Source organism: Chroicocephalus ridibundus, chromosome 2 (assembly GCF_963924245.1).
Source record: "Chroicocephalus ridibundus chromosome 2, bChrRid1.1, whole genome shotgun sequence".
NCBI classification, from domain to species: Eukaryota; Metazoa; Chordata; class Aves; order Charadriiformes; family Laridae; genus Chroicocephalus; species Chroicocephalus ridibundus.
Genome location: NC_086285.1, coordinates 166,616,373 through 166,642,597, shown reverse-complemented (window position 1 = coordinate 166,642,597; position 26,225 = coordinate 166,616,373). Strand labels below are relative to the sequence as shown.

Sequence of the window (26,225 nt, the reverse complement as noted above, 5' to 3'; positions counted from 1 at the left end):
GGCCGTTACCTCATGTCCTATCATTACACTCCCTGATAAAGAATCCCTCCCCATAGTGCTGTGCTGGTGGATTTAGTGTGACACTGGTGGCCAGGGGCAGAAGACACTGTCTCACCCAGCTACTTGGGTGCACATGTGCATTTCTGTGATGGGTAGAAGATGATTCTCCCCCTGAGTCATGCAATTCCTATTTCCTTCTATAGGCTGGTAAAATCAGTCGAGGGATAGGGAGGGAAGAAATGGAAAGTGTCTCCGTATTTCAGGAGAAAAAGCAACCCCTCCTCCGTGGCGGTTATTTTAGCAGCAGTTTGCATCTCAATTTCAACCCCAAAATACGCATCAAGTGCAGGCAGCTGTGTTTGCTGAGCCAGAAAGTTGTCTGAGATGGTATAAGTTTTCTAACTGTGGTCCTGATAGCATGAGGAGCCATGAAGGGATTGTCAGCCAACTGGGACGAGGGAGGTAAAGTGGAAAAAAAATCAGTTGGGGTTTGCAGCAAGACCTTGGAAATTACTTGGCTTGCTGTATCAGTGACTGGTTGTTGAACAGAGTTTTCACAATAGGGCACTGACTGTCTTGAGGGCTGTGGGTCAGCGTGTGTCTTGATGCTCCCCCTTACAGAGCTGCTCATCTCAGCTGGAGCTGCAGAGTCCTAAGGCCTGATATAGCATGGATATCAGAGTTTTGCTTTGGTCCGGTAGTTACATCTTTGCTCACAACCTCTCTGTAGCGTAAGCAGTTGATGTGCCTGGTTGGTGAAGGTGCATTCACAGGTGGTTCCCAGAGCTCTTTCTGCTTAGGGATGCCCAACCTTGTGGCACATCACAGTGTTGTAGCCCCGAACTCTGTATTGGCTGCCACCTGCTCCTTGTTTTTTTTTTTTTTACGAAGGTCGTTTCTATTTTCTTCTGGCTTCTAGTTTTACTTTTCTTGTGTCAGTGTGGTGGCAAAGCCAGAACATGCATGAGATCTTCAGCAATGGTGTCTGAGAAAACACTCATGGTTGCCTTTTGCTTCTCCAAAATATCAGGAAACCTGTCTTCTCCTGGTCTTCCAATGTCCATCTGTATTGGAGGATGATGATTGTCCATGTGCATGGAGGACACAGTGCTCTAAAGGCAGCCTTGTGCCTCAAAGAGCAGCTGGTCTGCTGGAACAGGCGTGGTGGTGGAGCTGGAACCCTGCTTTGAAGTCTGGTAGCAGAAGAGCAATGCTCTTGCGGCTGCAATTGCGGCTTCCCGTTAGCTCTTTCAGCTGTCGGGAGTCTCTTGAAGTGACGCAGGGAAGTTTCCACATGATGAATTTCAGGGAGTGAGGCGAGGCCGGGTGTACATTTTAATTTTAGTTCTGTATGATGGAAGATGCTTGTGAGCCCATCATATTAATTTCAAAAGCTCTTCGGTATTGTGATTATTTTTCTGGAATAATACAGTGAATTGACTGGCGAAACAAGCAAGCAAAGCAGGAATTTGGGGAACAGTAAAACCAACCATGCAGACATAAGTTAGCCTGCACCGCCTGTCAGTAAGCACCTGCATATCTTCCTTGACCCTGTTCCTACCCCTAGGAAAGAGGTTCTGACCCTGAAGAATCTTTGCATCCTCAGTCTTTTGGACTGTAGTTACTGGATTGGAAAGACTCCAGTTGTCCAGCTCTCTAGCTCAGCCATCTTCCACTGGTCCCATCTGCTCATTCATCCTCCAGGAGAAACAGAGTCGATGTCATGCCAGCAGGAACTGTCGTAAGCTATTTTCATGTCTAGTGCTTGGGCATGGCATAGGGGAAGGCGTGGAGAATTCCCAGAAAGGCGGTTGAGTAATGGAAGGTGATGGCTCCAGATGGAGCGGAGAGATCTTCAGAAAAGGGCCCTTCTTCCTCCTTTCTGGTTTCCATGCAACTGAGCTTTGACAGCATTAAAACTTCAGGTAACGTCTTTGTAGAAGCCTTTACTTGTCAAAAGGGGGAGCTGTCTGCAATCCACTTATGCCATTTCAAGCTGGGAGGAGCGTGGCATCGCTTCAGACAGCTGGTCCCTGCAGTGCGTGTAGGACCATGCACGAAGACGTGAGGTGGCCCAGCAGCGAGGATGTGAACATTGAAGTGAAGAAGCCTGGGTTGGTCTCTCCACATCAAAAGTGTTAGCAATAGAGGTGTACAGGCCAGTGTCTTTGACTGTTAGATTTGTCTTGGTACTGTCCTGGTTTCTACCCCAGGGTCTCTTTAGATTTTGGGGATATGGTGTGCATCTTGGTTGTGTTTCAGCTTGGGGACATTCCTGGAGAACCCACCAGACAAACTCCTCTAGATAGCAGCTGTATTGGACATTGTACAAGTTAGATGCAATCTGTGCCTTTACCTCATGATTTTTGTGATTTTTTTTTTTTTTTTTAATAAATATTGTGTTTGTGTGCTTGGATGGCATTTTCCATTCAAAAAGGGAGGGAAGGAATGAACGTGTCACCCACACCCAGGGTGCTGGCACATAACTCAGGAGAATTACTCATAAAACTGCAACCTCATTATCCAACTATGAAGGATTTCTTCCACCAATTTCCTCAGTCTGGCCACAATCCTGAAATTAATCTCACCTAAACAGTCAGTAGTGTTTCCTCTATCAGTGCAGACAGAAATCATTGTGTTTCATGGCTGAATGCTTCAGATAAAGAAGGAAAAAAGGAAAAAAAAATATAAAAAGCCCAAAGTATAATACTTAAGTCAGTGCATTTGTTCTGGGTTTTGGAAAAGGATGTCTCCATCCCAATTCCAAGCAGGTGATGGAGTGCATCCCCTGGAAGCTGAAGGATGAATTGACATTGTCATTGTAACGTGTATCAGCGTATATAGGGCTTGAAACCTGTCGTGATTTTGTTGGCCTCATTAGAGCTGCTCTTCCTCCTGCCATCTGAAGCTTCGGTGTGCGGTTCTTCCAACCTCGCTCCCTTTCTCATTGAATCTTCACATGTTTCCGTCTATCATCTCCCACAGCAGGTTTCCTGCTCCCAATCCTTGGCCATCACCACGAGTGGCTGACGTTTCCCTTGGGCACGCTCATCCTGCCTGAACGACGGGATGCTTTTCACAACATTTGCTTTCCAGATGGATCTCCCCTCTCCGAGTCGGCTGTTTTTCCTCTGCTGGGGAAAACACGGCTGCCCTGGGGTTTGTTTTCCATGCGCGAGCGTAGGCAGAGCAGATTGAGGAAGACTCAGAGCACCTGGGTGGCTGGTGAGCTGGGTGGTTGAGGTGGTTTCCTCCTGTAAACATCTTGGGAGGAGGGGATAGCTTACCTTTTTGGGTAGCAGATAGGATCTGGAGTTACTGTGCCCTCGTGGGCACTGGTAGGATGAGCTGATTTTTGGATCTTGTTGCCTGGGAGAGCCCATGTGAGGCTTTAGGCTCTCTTAAGTGTGTGCTCCGGTATTTCTTTCACCTGATGGAGAATCACCTGGATTAGCTGCTCTTAGAAATGCCCTTCAGTAAGCAGAGGTGGTGGGCATGTAATGATTGAAATCCAGACCTAAGTGCATCTCTCACTGATGTTAAGATTTAGAAGCCCAGGGGTCTCTTACATGCTCTTCATCACACTCTTCCTAAATTTATTTTCTTGGAGCAGAAGAGGCTGACAGCTGAAGTCAAAATTTCCCAGGTCTCAGCCCCTGCTGCTTGTTTTTCGTCCTGAAGAAAGGAGGTGAAGGAAAAGTCCTTTGAGATACACAGCAGAAGTGTCGTTATAACCAGACCAGTGCTGGAGTTGCTCAACAAGAATCAGAGAATCATAGAATGTGTTGGGTTGGAAGGGACCTTGAAAGGTCATCTAGTCCGACCCCCCTGCAGTCAGCAGGGACATCTTTAGCTAGATCACATTGTTCAGAGCCTCACCAAGCCTGGCCTTGAGTGTCTCCAGGGATGGGGCCTCCACCATCTCTCTGGGCAATCTGTTACAGTGTCTCACCACCCTCATTGTAAAGAACTTCCTAATGTCCAATCTAAACCTACCCTGCTCTAGTTTATAACCATTGCCCCTCGTCCTATCGCTACATGCCCTTGCAAACAGCCCCTCCCCAGCTTTCCTGTAGGCCCCCTTCAGGTACTGGAAGGGGCTCTAAGGTCTCCCCAGAGCCTTCTCTTCTCCAGGCTGAACAACCCCAACTCTCTCAGCCTGTCTTCATAGAAGTGCTCCAGCCCTCAGAGCATCTTTGTGGCCCTCCACTGGATCCGCTCCAACATGTCCATGTCCTTCTTGTGTTGAGGGCTCCAGAGCTGGACGCAGTACTCCAGGTGGGATGCTGGGGTACTGGGAAGCTGGACCGAGGATGTCCTAGGCAATACAAAGCAAACTGGCAGGCTGCGCGTCACCTTGTCCTGCTCGTTAATCTCTACGAAGCCGATAACATTTCTTCTATCAGCTGCTAGCTATGGTTGGAGGCTTTTAAAAAGTTTCCCTTTGCCCCATGGGCTAGTTTTACCTTACCAAGAGGACACAAGAGTGCTGCTGGGGATGTCCCACGTGTAGGATGCTGAAGGATGACGTGAGGTACCCAGATTTCCACTCATCTGCTAATGAAGTCTGTGGTCAACAAGAAAAGATGGGGATCAGAAGAATTGAGCTGAGATGAGTAGCCTGATGGTGATTTTCATAGGTTAAATGGGCAGGTAGTTGGGAATTGCATCCTCTAGCTGTAACAACTCAATAAGATCAATGTTTACAAAACCCCTTGCACAATTTGATCCAAATCTTGATTAAACCTCTGGGCTGGTTGTCCCTAGCCTGAGGCGCTTGGTAACACATATATTTTTTTTGTGTTACCTTTTGATGTTTCTCGCAGCCAGCAACAAGAAGCTGCTGATACAGGAGGGGAAAGTCTGCTGTCACAGTGTGTAATTGGCTTGGTATATTTGCACAGAGGTCACAAAAGGCTGGGATTGCTTCTCTGGGCAGATACAAGTAATTGCTGCAATTTTATCCCTGAATTTTTCTGTCTGGGGAAATTGCATCCATTTTTTTTTTTTTTTTTTTTTTTTTTTTAGTGAGTTTTGTATATAGTGCATGCATATAGGAAGTATATAGCATTTATATAGGGAGTGTTTATTAATACCTTAAAAATACTCTTTTATTCTGCGTATAGTGACCAAAGCAGCACAGGAGCTTAACCCAGTGAGTGAAGAAGGGTTTCCTTGTTGGCATTAATCAAACGAAGCAAGTAGGTGCATTAATTAAAAGGCCTTTAGTGATAACAGACTGATGAATGGACACTGCAGTTTCTTTGTAATGGAGTAAATCAGGAAATACTGCATACTTAATAGCTGCTGCAAGGTAGATGGATATGTTAAGGAATCTCCAATTTATCTGGCTAATGCTTATCTTGCATCATCCGAGTGTCTGCGGGTAAAACCATATGGCTTCTGGGTGCAGCTCTGGGTTGCGTCTCGACAGCTGCTCGGTGGATGCAGGACCAGCCTTTCGGGGTTGCACCAGTATTTTTCCCTCCCAGGAGAATTAGGTGCTTTTACAACCAGGAGGGGTTGCATTTCTGGAAGGATAGTCCTTGGAATAAAAGCTAAAAATGGAAGTTCTGGCGAGGTAGGAATGTGGGTATGGGTGTACGCAAGCGTAAAAGATGATCAACATTGCTGGTGAGAAACGTGAAGTTTTTGATTGAGTGGGACTCTCCCCGTTCTCTCAAATTTGACATAAGCTGAAATGCTGAACTGGATTGTGGCCAGAGCTTCCTCCCACGGCAGGCTCAGGGTCCTAAAGAAGACAGGAAGGACAGTTAAATAGATGATTCCCCTTTTCCACTGCAGGTTTTAATTTGTTATTTTTTGCAGGTATCTCGCAACCAATTATAATCCTCTACTTTTTCACCTCTGCTAATTTGGAAGTCTTAAAACTCTTTAGCAGCTTTAGAGCTTTGTGTCCCCCTTCTTTATAAAAGGAGATGCTGTTCCCATACTCAGCAATGATGTTTTGAGGACTTGCTTTTTTACCTGCAGGTTGCTGCTGGACGCCAGAGCTTATGGCGCTGATGTCCGTGTCCTTAGCCATCATGGCAAAATAGTTTTCTTCCCAGTACTAACCAGTTGTCTCACTTTTCCTTCCAGGTTGGAAGAAAGTCTTGTGTGACCTGGGGAACAGGACTTAAGAAGCAGTTGGTAAGAGGATCTCTGAAGGAGAGGGTCACCTGCACTTGGAAGGATGAGGCTCAGGCAGATGCAAATAAAACTTTGCCCTTGAGAAATGTTTTTGGTTTGTTTTTTTTTTTTTTTTTGGTTTTTGTTGTGTTTTTTTTTTTTCCTGGCTTTCATTTGTAGAGTTGTGAAAAGGGAGAGCTGGTTGATGAAAGTTTTGAGCTCCTTGTTCTCCAAAAAGAAGCCTTCCTTCAAAGCTCTCCTCAAGCTACAGCCCCACCAGTAGTATTGTTAAGTGCCTGCGCTAATGTGATTAGCAATACCACTTATTTACCACTTATTTAACTCAATTAAAAAGCCACCTGTTTACCTACTCAGGCATAGCTAGTGGTCTGGTTAGTTGTCGTTTTTTTTTTTTTTCACTCCCACATCCTTGATTTTTGTGCCAAACCAGGCTGTACACAAGAGCCCTACAGAAAGCTAGCGAGCAGGATTTTGTGACGTGTTGTTTTGCTGCGTGCTGATATGGTGGGGAGGGCTAGGGAGGGAGTCCCGTTGAGTCATGCCTTAGCTTCACTCATATGGAGAGGAACCTCATTCAAGAACTGTCTCAGAGCTTTGGCCATATTTTCATGTTCTCCCCGTGTTGCATTTTGCTGGGCTTTTGGCGGTTTCTTATCTTTGATCTCTAGAGCTAGCTATGTACAGAAAAAAATGAAATGCAGAGAATGGCAGTGTTTTGAAACATGCATACTTAAAGAGGCCATGCCGAATTAGAATCATAGAATGGTTTGAGTTGGAGGGGACCTTTAAAGGCCATCCATTCAACCCCCCCTGGCAATGAGCAGGGGCATCTTCAACTAGATCAGGGCAGAGCGCCCCATCCAATGTGGCCTTGAAAGTTTCCAGGAATGGGGTGTCCACCACCTCTCTAGGCAACCTGGGCTAGTGTTTCACCACCCTCACTGTAAAAAATTTCTTCCCTATTCTTCCCTCTCTTTTAGTTTAAAGTCATCACCTCTTGTCCTATTGCAACAGGCCCTACTAAAATATGTCCCCAAATTCCCTGAAATCGCTGAGAACCATATTGTCCTTTAGGTCTTTGGTTTTAACTTCATGTTCCTCATCTTGGAAACTCTTGACAGGGTGAGTAGACCCTCGTTGGTCTTCTGTTGGTCTCCTGAAAGGCAAGCAGGGAAGTGCTGGTCCCATGACACACTGGTGGGATGTACATGCATCCCTTGGATGCTCACTGGTCCACTCCCAGGGCACTTGCTGTCTGCTCCAGCAGCAGATTCACAAGCGGCGGTTCATTTTTTGGGCCGGACAGCCGAAGCCAAGCTCCATTGGCTTTTCCTAGGACTATTCTTTTGTTTTCCCTCCCAGCTGGTTTACCGTTACTTGGAGGTGTAAGGAGCTGCTGTGGATTTAGATGACTTCTCCATGATGTCCCTGTAGACAGCAACTCTGATTCATCACCCGCAAGACTCGTGTATGGGGAGAAAGGAGAGCTTTGTGTAAATTTTGTGTTACCTGCGGCAGCACCGCTGCTGGATCAGTGGGACGGATGCCCCTTTCGATATGGGTGATGTTTCCCTAAATATCAATGCTCATTGCCCCTGGATCTCCTTGCAGCAGTGCCAAGTAAAGAGCATTAATGGTGTTACTGCTGTCCTGAATAGTCCCCCAGCACCACGTTTGGCTGGAGAGAGATAACATAAATTGTCGTCCTGAAAAACTAGAGGATTTAAAACTGAAAACTAGAGGATTTAGCTTTCAGTACGAACTAGTCATGCCTTAAATTTTGCTGAAGGCGTCTTTTCTCAGCTTTATAGCTTTCCCTCTCCATCTCTTGCTTTGACGTGCACTTTCTTCTGTGTGGCAGAAAGGAACGGCTGTGTGGGAATATGGCCTCTGGGAGCTGCCTAGACCGATGGGTTAGAAACCTGGAGTCGACCAGGTGGTGGGGCAGATTGTTTTAGCGATGAGGGGGAAAATAACTGTTGTGGCATCTCTGTATCTCTGACCTGTCTTGCTTTTGCTGGACCTGGAGTCACAAGCCTGGTACCGGGTGGTTTTTGGTGGTGTGAATTATGAAGAACGGCAAACGTGATGAATGTGACAGTCCCTTCGCACTTTGAGAGATGTGTCGATGGTGTCAGCCAAGCTGGGGTCAAGGTATTTATCTCCCACCAGCTGCCATGATGGTCCCTGGCTGTGTTGACAGCGTGTTTGCCCCTGTTAATTTGTTGATCTGTCCAGATTCGTAATTGTTTCTGTGGTGTCTTTGTGCTCTTAGACACTTGCTGATGGCCATCGCCCCACTCTGTGTGTACTGTGGGTCTGGTACTTTGTCTGTGTACATGCTGCATGATGAGGATGAGGAAAGTGGGTGGGAACTGTTTGGGGAGGGTCACCCCAGCTGCAGGTTGGGCATGGGATGCTGTTGAAAGCCTTGCTGTTTGGTAGCCACATGTTGGCCCTTTGGGAGCAAAGCTACACAGAAGGACATCTCTTGCAGCAGCGATGCCATATCTCTTCCTGTTCAGGTTTGCTGGTTTTCACCCCGTGATACCCTTCAAGTCCATGCAGCAGAGTTGTTTTTAGCTCCTTAATTTTCCCCGCCTGGGATCCGCACTGTGCAAGCGCCGGTGAAGGCACTTTTGCTGGAAGGGGTGTACAGGGTGCGAGCACAGCATGCTCCCTGGCCCCAGTCCACTTCATCCACGTGGCCAAGTGTTTGCCAGAGGCTGTTGAAGTCCGGAAAGGCCACTTCATGCTAAGTAGACCAGCAGGTCCTCCCTGGGGATGTTGTTCAACTGACCTGACCCATGTTTCCGCCATTCAGGTGACGCAAATAAGAGGTTGACTGGGGCTAAGCCTGTGCCTGGATTCGTGTCCGGGTGGGAGTAGTGAGCATCAGCCTCAGTGCTCACAATTTTCTTGTGTGACCCAAGTGGTTTTCTTTCTTCTTGTCTCTGACTGGACATTTGTGCTTTCGGGTAGAGGCATGGTGATTGGAAAAACTGTGCTTGTATCAGTGCATAAAAATGTATATGCATGCACACAACTATATATAAAAGGTTCCTTTATTTGCTAAAGCAAACGGAGATGTAACATCTATGTGTTGATGCCCTTATTGTGCCTAGGTCCTTTCTAGATCTTGTTGCATTTTCTCCTTATCCCTGTCCTTCTGATCTTTGCAAGTGTTGCTGTGGAACCTCACAAATGCTGTTTTCCATGTTGTTACTGGTTTTTGTCTTTTGGGGTGCTAAGGAATTGGGGATGTTGTTTGTCCAAGGACACATAAAAGGGCACAAAGCTAGTGATAGAATCATAGAATGGTTTGGAATGGAAGGGACCTTAAAGATCATCTAGTTCCAAGCCCCCTGCCATGGGCGGGGACACCTCCCACTAGACCAGGCTGCTCAAAACCCCATCCAGCCTGGCCTTGAACACTTTCAGGGATGGGGCAGCCACAGCTTCTCTGGGCAACCCGTTCCAGTGCCTCACCACCCTCACAGTAAAGAAATTATTTTTAATATCTAATCTAAATCTCCCTTCTTTCAGTTTAAAACTGTTATCCCTCGTCCTAACATTACACTCCCTGATAAAGAGTCCCTCCCATCTCTCCTGTAGGCCCCCTTTAGGTACTGAAAGGCTGCTATAAGGTCTCCCGGGAGCCTTCTGTTCTCCAGGCTGAACAAACCCAACTCTCTCAGTCTGTCTTCATAGGAGAGGTGCTCCAGCCTTCTGATCATCGTTGTGGCCCTAGTGATGTGGGCATGCTGGTGGACTTTGGTTGCTGTTGCTCCTCTCTCAACCTCCTGCTCCATCTCCTCATCCCATATGTGGTTCCCATCCATGGTGTTCCTCTGCGGGATGTTGTTGAGTGTGTTTGGAAGGGAAAAAGAGCCATTGTGAAACACCCTTGTGTGGCTGTCCTAGCTGTCAGCATGTGATGTGAATGGTGTGGTGACCCAAAAAAGCTTCTCCCTGGGTGGTGAATTAATCTGGTACCTACCCACGCCTGTCTTCATCTGGATGTCCTGGTGTTTAGCATTCAGCACGCCACCTACCTTAGAGCAATGGGCAGTGTTGCCAGGCTGTTAGCATATTTTGTGTTTTCTCAAACCGGTTTCTTGGCCAACGTTTCAGCACTGGGGTGGTTTCTGGCCAGATTTCACCCATGCGGTGGTCCCTGCTCAATGAGCAGGGCTGGCTTCGCCTCCACAAAGCCTGTGGCTCCCGTCTTGCTGCTTTTTCCCTGCATCTCAACTCGCATTCCTGCAAGCAAACAAGATAACTGTCGCGTTGTTTTTGTAGCACACTCTCCTCAAAGTGACAACCGAAGGCAAAAGCATGTTGATGTGGTGCGTTGGGATTGCTGGTTCGCTGGGCCTTCGTCCTAATCTCCTTAGCATTGGAAGAGTTGCTGCTTCGAGCTTCCTCAGTTGTCTTTCTTGAGAAACGCCACCTCTGAGTAACCCGGAATCTGCACAAATTCCCCGGTCTTCCCCAGAGAAGTAGGAAGGTGTTCTCCCACTTCAGCAATGTGGTTTGGGTTTGGCAGAGCAGAGCATACAACTAGAGGGAAAGCTTTCCATGCTTGGACGCGAACGTTGCTGGCTGGCCATGGGAGGTGTCTGCCGTGCACCACATGGGAAGAGGGTTTCTTGTGTTTTGGGAGTGCTCCTCAGATGGGGAAAGCTGGGTGTTAAAGAAGGATTTATCTTTTTTTTTTTTTTTTTTGAGACGCAGGGGAATACAGGGAAGTGAAATTATAGTTATTGCAGTAGGTATTGCTAAGGACAGCTCCTGGATGTTTGTCAACTTAAAACATGAGCTTAATCTCCACCGCATATTCAGGCATTGATGAGAGCTTTCCCATAATGTGCAAGTGTTTTGACCAAACACCAGCACCTGAAAACGCGTGAACTATGAAAATCCAATGTGGTTGGAAAATCCTCTTCTCACCCTGCTGCAGCATCATGAATCTGCTAGTGGCTGCACCGTCACCTATTTTGCAGCCTACCAATATCCTCTTCTGTAGCTTGGGGGCAAGATGGGACTGTCCTCCCTCTATCAAATGGCTACAAGCTTCAGGTTGGGATGCTATGGCAGGGTTGACAATTTAGCTTCATTTATTTATGTATCCATTTTTTAATGAAGTGGAGGGATTAATTTGTCTCTTTTCACCTGGAATTTACAGAACGTCAGGCTCCACAATCAGGAGCAGGTGCCTCCTTGACTTAAAAGCAAAGACATCTGTGCAACCACCTTAATTTCTGCAGCGACCTGCCAATGAATCTGTCCTGTGTTGGGTCAGGCTTTTTGGCTGCAGCCTCCATTTTTCAGGACACATCGTCATATTTTGAATTATCTGCGTCCCTGGGCCTCACAACTTTTCTTTTTGCTCCGTGTTGCCAGCTTTGTATTTTTTTGTGTGTTTTAAAAACACCTCCTTCACACACTATGAAGTTTCTGTGAGGTTTCTGTGAGGTTTCTCTGCTGGTTTGGGACGGCAGCCAGCGTTTCTACAGCTGGTGTGTTGAGCGTCGTGCGAGGTTTCTGCAAAAGAGGCAAATCCAGATGTCCCCTTTTTTTTTTCTAAGCGGCGAGGAAGAAGCTGATGTGAGTTACTTCTGCATTTAGAGATCCAAAAGGCTGAATATATTTATCTTTTAGCTGAGTGGGGTGGCAGCTCTCCAGCCTGCTTGCCTGCAAATTCAAGGTTATTTTATGGAGCCGTGGTGGTGATCTTTCCTCTTTTTTCTCTCCTCTCACAAGGATGGAGGTGCCATGTTGTGGGGTGGTGTGAGAGTGGGTGCTTTGAGGGATGTGGATCTCAAGGATGATGCACTAACTGTAGGTTTGGAAGAGGATTTTGTTGGCAGCAACAGAGCAGAGGGAAGGGAATCTGGTGGTCATTGCACAGGGATGGTCTCCAGAACCCAAAAAATACCAACGCAGCATCAAACAGTAAGACAAAGAAGTTCTGTGGTACTATCCAAATCTGTTGTTATACTAATGCCAAGGGAAACAACATCAGTCTTTTCTGAAATGAAAAGTTTTCTATAAAATTGAAATTCTGATGAAACTTTGAACTTCTTGGCGATTTCTGAACTCCACTCCTCTTCCCATCTTCGTCTTCCAGCCATGTAAAATCTATAGCGAGGAAGGAGTGATCGTAAAATCAAGCAGCAGAAAGGTAACAAAGAGGAGAGACAGTGACACGTGCCTGTCATTGAGGGAGGGCATGTCAGCATTTGAAGACGGTTTAAATCAGTGTTTGCGGTTTCAAGGTGGTGCTGCAGTTTTATTATTATATATGATTATTATATATATATATATGATTGCTCAGCAATATAATTGCCTGAGATGATCTCCTGTGGCTCAAGCTGGCCAGCTGGGAAGGATCTCATCTTGGAAACGTTTGCATTACAAGTAGAAGTATATTTTGAGTTAAAAGAAATTTACTCTATCTGTTTTGAGAAAGCGGTTGGGAAGGAGAATAAAGAAATCCTTCATTTTTATTGGGAAAGGAATAAAAAAAGAATAAATACGTAAAGAAATACAGAAAACCTGCACACAGAGTTAAAAAGGCTCAACTTCAGTACCATTGCGTGTGAATATTATTCTGAAGCCCTCATTGGTATCAAGCATCTTTGCCAAGTGCAAAATACTGTCTGTGCCCGCCAGCGTTGCTGCTTCTCAAAAAGGTGCAGTTGTTCCATAAGTGGTTACAATTTTGGGGGGAAAATATCTAGAAGTGATTAAAAAGTAATTTAAAATATCTGTGCTTTACCATTAAGCTTTTGCCAGTGGCATTAAACAGTCTGTTTTTTCCCTTGCGCTTATAAAAAGCCAATTGTCACCCTGTAGCCATTTTTATGATGAAAAAATAACATCACGTATCGACCAAAGCTCAGTTAACTAAAGAAAGTGGAAGACCTCCCTTGGCAAACAACCACCTGCGGCTGGGGATGTTGATTTCTCTAGGGATTAGTAAATTTGGCGTATCAGTCTATTTTTAAATAACTCCATACCCTCACAGTGCCAGTTAGGGAAAGGGTGTTATTTCCATTCTTTCCCTGCCCCTTAAATTGGACCAGGAAAACCATGTGTTAAATCTTTCTTTCTCTCTTTCTCTCTTTCTCTCTTTCTCTCTTTCTCTCTTTCTCTCTTTCTCTCTTTCTCTCTTTCTCTCTTTCTCTCTTTCTCTCTTTCTCTCTTTCTCTCTTTCTCTCTTTCTCTCTTTCTCTCTTTCTCTCTTTCTCTCTTTCTCTCTTTCTCTCTTTCTTTCTATTGCAATACAGAACAATGATAACAAACCCCCCCAAAAAAACAAAACAACAAAAAAACCCACATACCACCACCACCACCCCCCCCCCCAAAAAAAAAAAAAAATGCAGCTTGTGGAGTTCACAGAATTCACACAGAATCACAGAATGGCAGGGAATTGGAAGGGACCTTTGGAGATCATCTAGTCCAACCCCCCTGCCAAAGCAGGGTCACCCAGAGCAGGTTGCACAGGAACGTGTCTGGGCGGGTTTTGAATGTCTCCAGAGTTGGAGACTCCACCTCTCTGGGCAGCCTGTGCCAGTGCTCTGCCACCCTCAAAGGAAAGAAGTTTTTTATCATGTCGAGGTGGAATTTCCTGTGTTCCAGTTTGTTCGTGTTACCCCTTGTACTGTCACCAGGCACCACTGAAAAGAGTTTGACCCCATCCTCTTGACACCTTTAGATATTGATCAGCATTGAGATCCTCTCTCAGTCGTCTTCAAGCTGAACAGATCCAGGTCTCAGCCTTTCCTCATCAGAGTGGTGCTCCATTCCTTTGATCATCTTTGTAGCCCTCCCCACGACTCGCCAGCAGTTCCCTGTCTCTCTTGAACTAGGGGGCCCAGAACTGGACACAGTACTCCAGATGTGGCCTCACCAGGGTATAGTAGAGGGGGAGGATGACCTCCCTCAACGTGCTAGCCATGCTCTTTTTAATGCACCTCAGGAGACCATTGGCCTTCTTGACCACAAGGGCACATTGCAGCCTCATGGGCAACTTGTCCATGAGGACTCCCAGATCCCTCTCTGCATAACTGTTTTCCAGCAGATCATTCCCTAACCTAACAATCCCCTAACCCTACTGTCGCGGGAGGTTATTCATCCTCAGGTGCAGGACCCTACACTTGCCCTTGTTGAACTTCATTAGGTTCCCCTGGGCCCAACTCTCCAGCCTGTCCAGGTGTCTCTGAATGGCAGCACAGCCTTCTGGTGTGTCAGCCACTCCTCCCAGTTTTGTGTCATCAGTGAACTTGCTGAGAGTACACTTTGTCCCCTCATCCAGGTCATTGATGAATATGTTGAATGAGGGATACAGATGACTGAGGGGATACAGATGTGTTAATGCTTTCTTGGGTCTGAAAAATGCCTACTTTGCCCATCATAGGAAAAACAAGGTTACAGCTGCAAAAGCATTTGCTGTGTGTTGCACATATGTATAATGCGAGTGGTATAAGCTGTATTATAAGAACCTGCATGAGGAGCTTGGAAATGCTCAGTCCCCTCTAGAATGGGATCTGGAGGTGCTGCTTTCAGTAGGTATTTGATGCAACTTTGGCATCACATTTTTTCATAGCCCTCTTGGTCTTTGCTTGCTGGTGTTTTTCCAAATGACACGTTATTCAGTGGAGCCTCAGTGGAGTGAATGGTTTCTTTGTCAGCTAGATCTTGTTGGTGGAGTTGGACTTCATTAGACATGGGGTTGTCCTGAATAAAGCAGCCTGCAGGACTGGGCTCAGGGGGGTTGTCCCCACTGACTGCTGGCTTCAATCTGGAGAGGACTCTGGAATTCAGCTCCATGGGAGTCCTTGGACTTGTGCTCCTTGAACCTCCTCTGTTGAGAAAAGTTGGCTGAAGGTAACAGATGCTTCATTATAAGCATTGACATCCCTACTGGCTGTTACGGTCAATGGGTATTTTCCGTATGCCAATGGCTTGATTTCTTGTTTTCAGCTATCGTTCCAAAGCCTTTTTTTTTTTTTGGTCTTCTCTCTTTACTTCCCTAAATAATATCTGAAGGAAGAAATAAACTTGGAGGATGCTGTCACAGCTGGTGTGCAAGGTGCTATATAAAACAAGGCTGTCATGGACAGCATTGCTTGCCCTGTCGGTGCAGCCGTTGGTTGGTTTGTTGGCTCCCAACCTGCAAACACTTTCTGGTAATTTGGTCTTTTGGCCAGAGCTGCTCTTCTAGTTAATAAAATTTGAGGAAATTATTCTGAAATGCTGTTCTCTTCTACCAGGACTCCTCTACCTTTCCCTTACTTCTTCTTTGGACGCGTGCTTTCTTCTTACGACAGGGAGACTTCCCAGTGTCTACTTGAAAGCAGGTTGAACAAAGAAGCTCAACATTGGAAAGCTCTACAAGATATGAAAACCCATTCTTGCACAGCAATCAAATGCTTCTGCTGAACCCCCAGCACATGCTGTTGAGCCATGCTCCCATAATGGGCTGTGCTGGACGTGGGAGTCAAGGCAGTGGGGAATTTTTAGAAGATGATGGTGGAAACGCTGTTCTTTGGCTCATCTGCAGTTTGCCCAGACCTGCTCTGTAGAGGCTGGTGGCCTTGGCTGAGCTAAGTGGTCTCGTTGACATAATTTCTCTTTTCTCTCCCAACCACTCTCATGCATGACATATCTGATAAAGAGCTCAAATTCTCTTCTAAGAACTGTATTTACAATAAGCTATGTAATTGCTGCTTCTATAGGATAGCCATAATTAAAAGCAAACCATGGGAGTTTACTGTCTAAATTAGCAGGTAATACAGCGAAAGAGGAATGGGAGTGAGGGGAGGAGAATCTATAGGCTGATGGTTTATTTGCAGTATACTCTAATAATTTTATCTTGTAATCTAATTACAAGAGAACAAGGGGAGGAAAAAAGTTGGGTAGTAATCAGAGGAGCTGACTCATGGTATTGAAAGGATAAACAATTTTCTCCCTCAAAAAAAGAAGAGTGTGTTCTGAAATTGCTTTTGAATGTTAATATTTACAGGACTGAAAGCTAATAGACTCTCTGTTATGTCATAACTAATCTTGACGGCAAAGAGCTTTCTGAGTCTGTCATACCCAGTTAAATCACGTTTGGCAATGCTGTGATAGGGTTTATAAGTATCTACTGTTAGCCAAGGAGAAAGGTGCTGGCAAAGACCGGTGCTATGAACCCACCTAAGATTTTCCCATGTTTTCTGCAGTAGCATCTCCCTCTAATGAGCATAAACCTAAGAAAATCCCAACTTCTGAAAAGTCATGACCTGGATAAAACTAACCTTGACTTTTCTGTCTTTTATGATTAAGTTCTTCTGTGGCTTTGTTGTCCTGTTTCTTGCTGCAGATATTCTGAGGAAACACTGAGCTTTGGTATAAAATACAAGCCTGTGTTTGTCTAAAAACTCTAGATCGGTTAACTTAAAGTAATTACACCTTGATTTTAATATATTAAATATATAAATGTCCAGCAGAACTTTAGATAACTTGATAGCTTTACTGGTGGCACTTAATCTCATTCCTGAGCAGAGGTGTAAGCTATAGGGCTGCTTTGTTTCTAAGTTGCATGCAATTGTATGAGCTTTTTAATCCCACTACTCATATGGAAATCTGAGAGGGTTTATCCCCTATGGGAAAACACCAGTAAGCATGTGAGAGAGTTAGGAAAAGAGTCTCAGGAGGTTTAGAGGAGAGTAGCCTCTCTCGTATTTTTCAGTTGGCAAGGGTTTGGCATTATTGTGGATCTTCTAGTGTTAGTGAATTTTTAAAATTGTTGGTGAAGCCTCATTTTCTTCCTGCATGTCCTCAGCCAGTATCTTGGATATCTTGTAATTGGGGTTATGATCAAGGTAGAGCTATTTCAGGTTATACCTTTGTGGTTGTATCTACAGGTCCAAATATTAGGATCATAAAATCATAGAATCTTCATGGTTGGAAAGGATCCTTAAGATAATCATCGAGTCCAACCGAACAACCGACAATCTCTGCCACTAGAGCATGCCCCAAAGTGCCACATCTAGACATTTCTTAAATACCTCTAGGGATGGTGACTCAACCACCTCCCTGGGCAGGCTGTTCCAGTGCCTGACCACTCTTTCAGTAAAGTCATTCTTCCTAATATCTAATCTAAACCTCCCCTGCCACAACTTCAGACCATTTCCTCTGGTCCTGTCATTATTCACCTGGGAGAAGAGGCCAACCCCCACCTCTCTCCAACCTCCTTTCAGGTAGTTGTAGAGGGCAATGAGGTCTCCCCTCAGCCTCCTCTTCTCCAAGCTAAACATGCCCAGCTCCCTCAGCCTCTCCTCATATGCCCTGGTCTCCAGAGCCCTCACCAGCCTGGTAGCTCTCCTCTGGACCCACTACAGCACTTCAATGTCCCTCTTGTACAGAGGGGCCCAGAACTGAACACAGTACTGGAGGTGAGGCCTCACCAGTGCCGAGTACAGAGGCACGATCACTTCCCTGCTCCTGCTGGCCACACTATTCCTTATACAAGCCAGAATGCTGTTGGCCTTCTTGGCCACCTGGGCACACTGCTGGCTCGTGTTAAGCTGGCCATCCACCAACACCCCCAGGTCTTTTTCTGCCGGGCAGCTTTCCAGCCACTCTTCCCCAAGCCTGTAGCGCTGCTTGGGGTTGTTGTAACCAAAGTGCAGGACCCGTCCCTTGGCCTTATTAAACCTCATGCAGTTGGCCTTGGCCCATCAATCCAGCGTGTCCAGATTCCTCTGGAGAGCCTTCCTACCCTCAAGAAGATCAACACTCCCACCTAGTTTGGTGTCGTCTGCAAACTTACTGAGGGTGCACTCAATCCCCTCATCCACATCATCAATCAAGATGTTAAACAAAACCAGCCCCAAAACTGAGCCCTGAGGGACACCACTGGTGACCGGTCACCAAGAGGATTTCACCCCATTAATCACAACTCTCTGGGCACGGCCATCCAGCCAGTTTTTAACCCAGCGAAGAGTACACTTGTCTATGCCATGATTTGCCAGCTTCTCCAGGAGAATGCTGTGGGGGACAGTGTCAAAGGCCTTCCCAAAGTCCAGACAGACAACGTCTACAGCCTTCCCCACATCCAGAAGGCGGGTCACATGGTCATAGAGAGAGATCAGGTTGGTTAAGCAGGACCTCCTTTTCCTAAACCCATACTGGAAACCTTAGGAAAGGTTTAGCATCTTAGTGCTCTTTTTGTTAGATTATCCCAGTTCATGGGATATAACTTGGCTGTTAACAGCGTGTTGATTCACCAGGTGTGTATTCATCCACTGGTGCTTGAATCGTAGAATCACAGAATTGTTAGAGTTGGAAGGGACCTTAAAGATCATCTAGTTTCATCCCCCTGCCGTGGGCAGGGACACCTTCCACTAGACCGGGTTGCTCAAAGCCCCATCCAACCTGGTCTTGAACACCTCCAGGGATGGGGCAGCCACAGCTTCCCTGGGCAACCTGGGCCAGTGTCTCACCACCCTCACAGTAAAGAATTTCTTTCTAATATCTAATCTAAATCTACATTCTTTCAGCCTTTTCTTCTCCAGGCTGAACAAACCCAATTCTCTCATCCTGGCCTCATAGGAGAGGTGCTCCAGGCCTCTGATCATCCTTATGGCCCTCCTCTGGACCCATTCCAAAATGTCCATGTCCTTCTTGTGTTGGGGGTCCCAGAGCTGGACACAGTACTCCAGGTTGAGTCTCACCAGAATGGAGTGGAAGGGCAGAATCACCTCCCTGACCCTTGCTGGCCATGCTGCTTTTGATGCAGCCTAGGATGCGGTTGGCTTTCTGGGCTGCGAGTGCACATTGACGGCTCATGTTGAGCTTCTTATCCACCAACACCCCCAAGTCCTTCTCTTTAGGGCTGCTCTCAATCCAAATAGATCCTCACTACGGCCAACCTGAAAGCATCACTGTTGCAGCATTGAAAAAAATCTGTTGTTGAAAAGATGTCCTGGCCTGCTTGACCTCTTCCATGTTTGTGATGGACATGGGTCCATTGCTTGTTAGCTGCAGGGAACCTTGCTGGTTCTCAGCCTGCAAAGAAGCTCCTTTCCCGACCTAGAAATCCAGCCCTGACATTTGCCATTCACCATGCATAGTCTGATGAGGCATACTAAAAACTACACAGAACTTTAATCCCTTTTTAAGTACTCTAACTCCTTGCCAGCCCTGCGCTCAGTATGAGGGACACAGCTCTTGGCAGTGGTGGATTTGGGCAGCTGTTCTGCCTGGAGGTCTAGGGCAAAGTGCTATTTTATGAACTCCTTTGGTTTTGGCTAGTGGCAGTGCATGCTCTGTGAGTTTTAATTTTGCTAAGCCTCCGCGACGTGTTGAACCTGGTGTCGCTCCATGTTGGACGTATTTTATCTTCTCCAGCTGAGGAAGAACAGGCTGAGTGAAGTGGTTGGAGGTGCTGAGGGAGATGCTCCAAAATGGACATGCAGCTGAAGCCACCACCCACAGTTGGACACCCAGGCATCTGCTCGTTGCCTGCATGAGCCAGGAAGGAGTGTCCATCCCTTATGCTTTCTTTAAGAAAGAGACAGTTGTTGTCTCTCTAACTTTCCACCTGCATAACACAACTTGGCTACTGCTGCCTCGTGGTTGGACACAACACAAATTTATGTAGAGGAGGAAAGAACCCAACTCCTGTGGGAGGTCTAAAGATGCGGATTTTTCTCTTTCTAAAGACATTTCTGGTTTGCAGGCCTCTAACCATTGTCCTCTCTTCCTTGTGTGCTCAGTAGAGATGTCTGGGCAATAGCCTTGTTTTTCTTGGCTCTTTGCCCAAAGTAATTCATGGGCCTCTAGGGTGTCTGGGAAGGAGAAGTTGGAAACTGTAATCTTAAGTTTCAGTGCCCAAAAGCTGGAGAAATGCTGTTGTTTTGGGACTGGTGTGATTACATGCGAGCATGCTCTGGTGCATCTGTAGTACTGCTGTGGCTGTTGCCTGTGTGGTCCAACCTCATCATCCGTGCGTGCTCGTGGGGGTGCCCATCTTTAATGTCCATCATCTCACATAGGTTTAATCTGCATTTTGCTCTTCCTGTTGAGTTGGAGTATGGTGGTTTGCTGACCCATTACATGTGGGAGCCCCCATAGCAGGGCTGTTTTGGGATATTGGATGATCGTTCATGGTTGGGCATTGCTCTGGCTGTTAGTAGGATGAGATGCAGAGTGCTGTGTGAGGTGGCAGCCCACAGCTTTGGTGTTTTATCCTACTGGAGACTTATTTGAGACCTTTCTGAAGGACTTTGGGTCTTTGGCAAGCTAAGAGCTTGCTGCTATAGCTGTGCCATGCAGCTGTACTCTTAGCTGTAGAGAACAGCTGTTGATAGGTCATCTCTTGAAATATTCACATTTAATAGCAAATAAAGGCATGGACGAGCTCTGAAATGCTATGGAGAACCTAAAGAGTGGAAATAGAGTGATAATATAGCTAAAAATTTTTGCCTTTTATTCTTATTGAACTATCTGTCTTTTCTATGTTGACTGGTGTGCTTGCTTGGACTGCTGACATTCATCTTTCTTGACTGTCAAATTCAAGTCAAAATGTTAATGCTGACTATGGTCACAATGCAAAGAATGATCTTCCAGTAAAAACACGTATAGAAGCTGTCTCATGAATCTGCTTAGGTTTGAAGAACAAATCTGTACATGATGCTGTTCATGTTTGCTTGTGATATGCTATGAAGTCCCACCCCACCAGGCTATAGAAGCTGGTTTGTGTTGTCTTGTGCAGCTTCTGTAGATGGAGGAGACAACTTCAGAGGATACTTCTCTTTCTTGGTTCATGGAACTGAGCTCCCATTGGGATCGAGGGTTTTTTAGTGGCCATATGTGGTGTGTGGGAAGAACAGCCTGATTTCCTACTACATTTCCAGTTTGAGCTAATCAGCATCCCCTCGTTTGGACTTGCCAAAAGTTATAGCCCTCTCTGAGATATCCCTCAACAGTTTGGAACATGGAGATGTCCTTTATTGTTGTCCTGGTGTCAGCTGGGATAGAGTAAATTTTCTTTCTAGTAGCTGTTGTGTTTTGGATTTAGTATGAGAATAATGTTGATAACACATATTGTTTTAGTTGCTGCTAAGTGATGCTTATATTAAGTCAAGGACTTTTTCAGCTTCCTGTAGAAGCTGAGAGGGACCGTAGACAGGACAAGCTGGCCAAAGGGAATATTCCATACCATAGACGTCATCCTCAGTATATAAATGGGGCTTGGCCGGGGAGGAATCTGTGATCGCTGCTCAGGATGGGCTGGGCAACTGATCATCAGGTGGTGAGAGCAACTTGTGTTGTGTAATATCATTTTATTTTGTATATTCCTTTACTATTATTATTATTATTATTATTATTATTATTATTATTATTATTATTATTATTATTGTCTTCCATTGCTGTTCTATTAAACTGTCTTTATCTCAACCCATGAATTTTTGGGGTTTTCCTCCCACTCCTTTTCTTCCTCTTCTCCCTACCCTACTTGGGGGGGAGTGAGCAAGTGGCTGCATGGTCCTCGTTGCTGGCTGGGGTTAAACCACAACAATTGTCCTTTATTTCCAGGCCGTAACTGTATAGGATCTAAGCTATAATCACAATTCCTTGAAGTTTTAAGCACCTGTCTCAGTCTTCTTGACCTACTGTGTGTGCTTTCACGTCTGCCTCTAAGGGTGTTCCCTGCTGAATTGGGGCTCTGTGGTGCTTCAAGATTTTCTGGTCTCCTTTCAAAACACCTTCTCCTCCCCTTCTCCCTTACCTTCCATTTATATGACCTTAATGCTGTTTCTTTTTTGGTGGCTTTCCTGAGACCTTGGACTGTCCTTTATTCTTCTTTCAAGTCCAACTCACTCTGGGTAAGGCAGAGCTGGAGGCAAAGTTGCTGTCACTGTCTGAATTTTGTCCTTTGTATCTAGGACACATTTGTAAATGGTGACATTTTGCTGGCTCCATTCTCTATGGCGAGCTGTCCTGCCTGCAGGATTGCCCATGCAGACTCAGCAACATCTACCTAGACCTGTGCTGGCATCTTTTCCCTGTTAAAAGCAGTTTGGGAATCGCTATGTGGTCTGTAGGGCAGGAGAAAAGTCTCAATAAGGAGACATGGATGGCAGAGATTCCTGTACCAGTGGTGAATGTAGAGCGTCGAGAAGGGACAAAATCCCAACCAATGTCTTGGAGTTCTCTAGAGTAGTTTTTCTATTAGTGCATCTGGTGGGGCTGAATGAAATATTTTTGGTTATTTAAGTGATTGTCCATCTTGGTGAGATCTGACATAGGAAGGGAAACAGGTGCCTGACTTAAAATAATACAATCATAGAATCACAGAATGGTTCGGGTTGGAAGGGACCTTAAAGATCATCTGGTTCCAACCCTCCTGCCCTGTCCAGGGACACCTCCCACCAGACCAGGTTGCTCAAAGCCCCATCATGCCCGGCCTTGAACACCTCCAGGGATGGGGCAGCCACAACTTCTCTGGGCAACCTGTTCCAGTGCCTCACCACCCTTACAGTAAAGAATTTCTTCCTAATATCCAATCTAAATCTACCCTCCTTCACTTTGAAACAGTTACTCCTTGTCCTGTCATTACACTGATGAAGAGTCCCTCCCCATCCTTCCTGTAGGCCCCCTTCAGGTACTGGAAGGCTGCTATAAGGTCTCCCCGGAGCCTTCTCTTCTCCAGGCTGAACAGTCCCAACTCTCTCAGCCTGTCCTCATAGCATAGGTGCTCCAGCCCTTTGATTATCTTCGTGGCCCTCTGCTGGACCTGTTCCAACAGGTCCATGCCCTCTTCTTTGAGGGCTAACACCTGGAGTGGAACATTTTCTGTCCCACATGGTGTTTTGTATTTTTTAATTATTGCATTATGGATGGGCTGAAGGACAAATGGGTCAATGGATACTGCGTGCTCCCAAGTCAGCAGCGAACTTGGAATAGTTCGCTACATTTGGCTATCTAATTGTGGAATTAAATTCTTCCAGTCCTAAGACCCACACGTGTCTCTTCAGTTGAGTGATGCTCTGACTCGGTTCCTTCTATCACAGAGAAAGACACAGCCTATGAAACTGTCCCACTTGCTCTGGATGGAGCCTGAGCATGTCTGAATATTGCTCTCCCACCCAGGGAAAGCGTGTCAGGTTCATGGTGGCACATTTGATGTGTACATGCGCCATTGAGCATCCGACCTCTGCTGCTCTTCTGCAGAAATATTTTGTCAGGATTTTTTTTTTCCTCCTTTGTATTCAATGAACAATGTGCGAACTTCAGAAGCATTTGATTGATAAGTTTTACCTCTGAAATGGAGCTTTTGTGTATGAACAAACCTGTGTCGGGATAGTTGGAAGGAAAACTCATAATACCACCAAAGTCTTTAAAATGATGAACCTGCTGTCCTCCTTTCACCCCAGTTTCTCAGGTGTGACAAGCTTGAAAGCTAGAAACCTCTCCCTGCCTGCACAGGAGACATGACACAGCGAATATATTTTTGGAAAATGAAGAACAAATGGTATGTTACTGAAGGGAAAATACTATTGATGCTACATTACTGAAGGAAATCCCACTGTTGCTTTTTTTTTCCCCCCAGAAGCTGCACAATTTACTGCACTGTTAATGTGCTGAAAGAAAACGGTAATAAATTAGTCTCTGGGGCCAATCATACTTGTACTACAGAAATGCTCATATTTATGAGAGTGGTCAAACATGCAATAGTGTCCATAGATGTATGGCGGTGTTTACAATAGACCATAGTGCTATATGATTTATCACACTGCACTACATAGCAGGCTATAATGTGCATTGTAATTAGTGTAATGTACCTTGTAATAGCTGTGAAATAAATTCTGCACTGAAGCTTTCAGCCCCAAAACACAAGACCTAATGCGGATTCCATGAAGACAGAAGGGAAAACCAAAATCATCTGACATCATAAAGGCCTTCAGGTGAAGCCTGAAGTACATGCCTGTGTAACCCATAGGTTTCAAGTTTGTGGGCAAAATGTCTGTAACCTTTACATCAGGCACCCCTTTCCTTCCATGGCACAGAGCTTTTCTCTGGCCCATGGGCTCATCCTTTCTCTGCCAACCTAGGTAGGACTGGGAAGTGCTTATTGATTAAGTAGCCAACCCCGCATCTTCGCACCCTCTTGGTGTGGCTTTTTTTTAGCACTTGGTAGTTTTGGAGAGAGGATGACGGAAGATCACATTTTGAAGCTCTAGGAGCATCTTCTAGTTCCTTATCTTTTGCAGCTAGTATTTAAGTGTACTGAAAAACATCATTTTCAGGAGGGCGAGGTTCTCCACCTGGGCTTCTAGAACATATTCTGGTGTGTTGCACCTGGAATACTGTGCTCAGTTTTGGGCCCCTCACTACAAGAAAGACATTGAGGTGATGGAGAGAGTCCAGAGAAGGGTGAAGGGTCTAGAGAACAAGACTTATGAGGAGAGGGAGCTGGGCTTGTTTAGCCTGGAGAAAAGGAGGCTGAGGGGAGACCTCGCTCTCTACAACTACCTGAAAGGAGGGTGTAGAGGGGTGGGGGTTGATCTCTTCTCCCAAGTAACAGGTGATAGGACAAGGGGAAATGGCCTCAAGTCACGCCAGGGGAGGTTTAGATTGTCCCTGAGGAAAAATTTCTTCACCAAAAGAGTTATTAAGCATTGGAACAGGCTGCCCAGGCAAGTGTTTGAGTCACCATCCCTGGAGGTATTTAAACAATGTGTAGACGTGGTGTTGAGGGACATGGTTTAGTGGTGCTTTTGTCAGTGTTAGGTTAATGGTTGGACTTGATAATCTCAAGGCTCTTTTCTAACCTAAATAATTCTATGATTCTGTGATTTTATGATGCAGCCAAAATCAACATATTTTTTTTTTTTTTTTCACTCTCAGAAGTCCCGTAGGACTGTCAAGTACTGATGTTCCCAGTTCATAGACAAGGGAACTGGCTCACAAAGGGCTTTCACTTTTCTTCCCATCTGTGTTCCCCTCTGAGTCCGTGAGGATGAAATTTCCTGGTTGACGTAAGATGGAATTTTTTTCATTGCTTTGCTATCTCTCTATCTACTATAAAGACATGTTTTATTTTTTTATTTTTATAAGGAGTCTTTGTTATTCAGATCTTTATTAGGACCGCGTTTCTTTTTGGGGGATAGCGCTGTGTTGGTTTTTTTTCTTTTCCTTCTCTCACTATCTGGCTTTCGCTCCATAGATCACAAGTATTTGATTTGGTATGGAAGAGTCAAACCAAAGCAAATTTATTTTGTCCGTCAAACTTCCTCTTTGTAATATTCTTCTCTATGTAAAAGATGACACAAAATCAATCTCCCGGTTAGCTTTGCCATTCTGCTTGCGGCAGCTTTTGCTCAATGATCATTATTTTTTGTTTGGTTGCATTTTATTCTTTAATGTGTTTTCAAATACATCATCAAGTAACAATACTTGCGAAGGAGGAGATCCTCCTTCCATTTGAAGTGCAGACATGAATTCATATGGCCTTTTTCTAACCTTTTGTGGTCATGTCGTACTGCATTTTTTTAGACAGGGACACCAGGGGAAGGAGTTGAGTGACAGTCAAGAATGACGAACAAGGATATTATATTGCAGAATGGGAGGTGACTTCTATGCTCTTTTTTCAAGTTATAAATTTGTGAAAGCTGCTTCCAAATATCCTTTAGTTTGTGCTCCCATTCTGTTAACTTTTCTTTCCCATCCTGCCGCTCTTCTTTTGCCTTTGCAGATTCTCTGTCGTCTTTGTGATGGACTGTGAAAGCAGATGCATGGTCGTAAGTGAAGTGAACTGAAACATGAATTCTTAAAACTATTGTTCCACTGCTGTAGTTCATTTTTTCCTGCATGCTTTAATTCAATACAAGTTCTTCCATACTATCATTTTAAATTTTTATAGACTTTTTGAGTGCCTTTGTATTTGTAGAGTTTCTGATTCAGGGCAAAAAAAAAAAAAAAATAGAAAAAAGAAGTGTGGGTATCACTGATATTCTAGTCTCTTTGAATATATTTTTTAGTCAAGACTTTGCATAACCTTCTCATATTCC

General features: G+C 45.3%; 1 protein-coding gene across 6 annotated transcripts in view; it reads left to right on the top strand.

Annotated features, from left to right (window-relative positions):
• Positions 1-26,225, top strand: part of TSNARE1 (t-SNARE domain containing 1) — a 527,930-nt gene that overhangs the window by 43,766 nt on the left and 457,939 nt on the right. For 4 of the 6 annotated variants that reach the window (XM_063327627.1, XM_063327626.1, XM_063327622.1 and 1 more), the window contains one exon: positions 6,103-6,153. The exons of 1 other annotated variant lie outside the window; for it this stretch is intronic. The gene's annotated coding sequence lies outside the window, so the exon portion shown is untranslated. Of the gene's footprint in view, positions 1-6,102; positions 6,154-25,062; positions 25,194-26,225 lie in introns of all 6 variants that reach the window. One more of the 6 variants, XM_063327624.1, reaches the window with a different exon arrangement.